The 2,869-nt window shown below is 53.3% G+C and overlaps 1 protein-coding gene across 1 annotated transcript in view; it reads left to right on the top strand.

Moving 5' to 3' along the window:
* TNFRSF21 (tumor necrosis factor receptor superfamily, member 21) overlaps positions 1-2,869 on the top strand; it is a gene marked incomplete at its 5' end in the record, with an annotated part of 27,855 nt that overhangs the window by 19,871 nt on the left and 5,115 nt on the right. The window lies entirely within an intron of this gene.

Below are 2,869 nucleotides of genomic sequence, written 5' to 3'. Positions count from 1 at the left end.
CAGCCGGTCGCTCAGTGCCGGGAGCGGGCGTTGAGGTCGATTTTAGGTTTGGGGTTTTTTTTTCTTTTTTTAATCTGTTGGTTGGAAAGCCTTTAATTAGAGCCAATTCAAGTTTGACTCTCGATGATTTGTCTGACCACACGCAGGCAAACCGCGGCAGTTTCTCCCCGTACCGAACTGGTTTGATCCGAAGGAGCGGGTTGCCCCGTTGGTGGCAGGCGTGGGTGCTGCGCTGCACCCCTCCAGCAACCGGCTCCGCAGAAGCGGTCTTGCACAAAAAAACCCCAAAAACCAACCAGAAAAAAAAAAAAAGAGCTTTCTGTGCTGTGGAGGGAGTGAGGACTCTCATAAGCAACGCAAACGCAGGCACCCTCGCTATGGCCAGCGGCGTGGTGACCCGAGCATCCGAGGCGTGCCGGCGTGTCCTAGGTGAGCCCGGGAGGGGTGCGCGGGTGGCTGGGCTGCCCGTGATGCCTTTGGCCCTGCCCGGCATCCCTGGGTGCAAGAGAGGGGTTTCCCCATCTCTCCCCATGGTCCCGTGTCATAAGAAAGCACCGACACCCCCAACTCAAAGGTAGAAGTTGTGTTAATGAGTGACGTCGCTCTCGGACAGCAAATCCCTACCCTAAACCCCGGCAGCCTCCCTTCACCGTCCCACCCCACCCGCTATCGCGTCCTTGTCCCAAATCTTTTATCTGGCGTCCGGCTTCAGCCTGTGAAAGCTGTGGAGGCGAAGCTGCTCTCTCCTGTAGCTCCCTCGGCAGCCTTTCGGTCTCCGAAATCCAAATATTTACACCCCCCGGTAGGAACAGGGGAGTTAATGGGAGTCTCTGGAGCGTTACGGTACGTGGCAGGAACATTTTCCCCCAGGCAGGGAGCAGCTCCGCTGAAGACTTGCCGGCTTTCTTAGCTGCAGGAGATTATGCTGGTTTTGCATCCCGCTGAATAAATTTAGGTTAAAACGAGATTAGCCCTCTGAATCGCTTTGCTGGGGGTTTGTTGGGTTTTTTTCAGCTGATCCGGAAAATACAGCGAGCCCAGCGGCTGTGGGAAGGTTTTTTGGGGTGCCTTTAACTCGCAGGGCCCCTGTTGAAGGTTGGCCCTGGCCGTGAACGCTTCTCCAGCTCAAGGTTTCCAAATCCTCTCGCCCTTGCAGGCGGGCTTGCCGGGCAGCGGCGTGCGAGCCCGGGCGCTGTTTAGCGAGCGCAGGCACCCCCCAAATTACTGGTGCTGACAACAACAAAAATAAGAGGGTGGAGGGGGGAAAGAGAGAGGTTTTCCCCTGCCATCCCAGCAATTCTCCATTTTGGGGTTAAAAGCAGAAAAGTTCCGTGCAATGCAGGCGCTGGGTAATGGGATTTTTGGGGGTGCGTGGCAGCATTTTGCAGATACCAGGGGGTATCTGTGCTCGCCCGGGATGGCCGTGTCGCTACCCGAAGTGTCCTGCTGTGAGCAATGCTTTGAGCTCTTACCTTTTTATTTGTGGCTCTGCTGGCCTCAGCTGAAATACTTCAGGGAACGGATGGAAGGGAAGCGAACAGCCTTGCTCAGGGCGTTCAGTAGTGCAGCCTCAGCAAAGCTTAAAAAAAAAAAAACCAAAACCAAAAAAAAACCCACCAAAATTAATAAGGGAGATGTTGAATATGGAGAGGGGGAGGCTGCAGCCCTGAGCCCGGTGAGATTTAGGTCCACGGCTAATTGCATGCCGCCGATCATCCTGTGAATCAGCAGATATGCCAGGGCTGGGTCTGGCGTGAGGTTAAGCCGTAGGGTTTTTGGGGGGTGCCAGAGGAGAAGAGGATGTGAAAGCAGCCCCGTGTCCAGGCACGTGCCTTTTTGCTCCTTTTCTTCCCTCTTTTGCAGGTCAAAACCCTGAGGGGGGTGTCAAGAGCCTGGAGTAACGTTCCCCAAATCCAGCCCCTGACAGCTCCTGCCCATCCCCTGCGTTTCCTCTTTTGGCAAAGCAGATCTGGGCTGGACCCTGTAATTAGCAATTAGTTTTGCACTGCGTTAACCTCGCGCGTCGGCGGTGGAGTGAGGGTGAAGGTGTTGGGTGGATTTCGCAGCCGGGGGGGTGCGGTTCGAGGGCTGGGAAATGCCCAGGCAGCCAGCAAAAAAAGCCAAAATTGCATGTAATTTTTCCTTCTGGACTTGCATCCCGGCTTTATTTGAGGCATAAAGCTGTAGGACAAAATGGCCAGTGCCCCAGGGAAGGGGTAGGGCTGGTTGGGTTTTGCTGGAGCGAGCATCACTGTTTCCTCCACGTTTGCTCTGAACCATGAGTTGATTTTCAGCAAACTGAGACTGGGTTTGAACCAGGCTGGGGAATGCGCAAAAAAAAAATTAATACTTTATAAAGTTATACAAATATAAATAATGCAAACACAAAAATATAAACTTTATAGTAGATGCAGTTATGTCTGAGGTTTCCCTGCTGTGGTAGCCACATCTCCTCGAGTCCCTGTATTGCAGTGTAACGGGCTTGGGAGTGTAAGATGAAACTAGAAGACGGTGTGGTCATAATGAGCCAAACTCAGTACTGACTTACGCAGCCTGCAGTTGAGTTTGGAAACTCTTCATCACTGCTTCATCAACTCTTCATCATGGTTTGAGTAGAAAAAGTGGGCGGGCAAATCCATAGAAAGGAGAAGCCACCAGGAGCTCTCATGGAGATGGTGTCTCCTGCTGGAGAAGCACAAGTGGCTGGGTCGGGTGGGGAAGAGCTGCTTCCTCCATGGATTTGGAGGCATTTTGGTCTTGGCATCTAAACCCACCCCAGACCTGAAGTTGCCCATCCTGTGTCATGGTGAGGTGTGACTCCAGTAGCTCTTCTCCAGGGCTGCCTTGTGTTGAGGGATGCCGGCTCCAC

This window comes from Phaethon lepturus, unplaced genomic scaffold (assembly GCF_000687285.1).
Source record: "Phaethon lepturus isolate BGI_N335 unplaced genomic scaffold, ASM68728v1 scaffold36316, whole genome shotgun sequence".
Taxonomy (NCBI): domain Eukaryota; kingdom Metazoa; phylum Chordata; class Aves; order Phaethontiformes; family Phaethontidae; genus Phaethon; species Phaethon lepturus.
The sequence above is the reverse complement of the archived record's forward strand: the minus strand, read 5'-3'. Positions and strand labels throughout refer to the sequence as shown.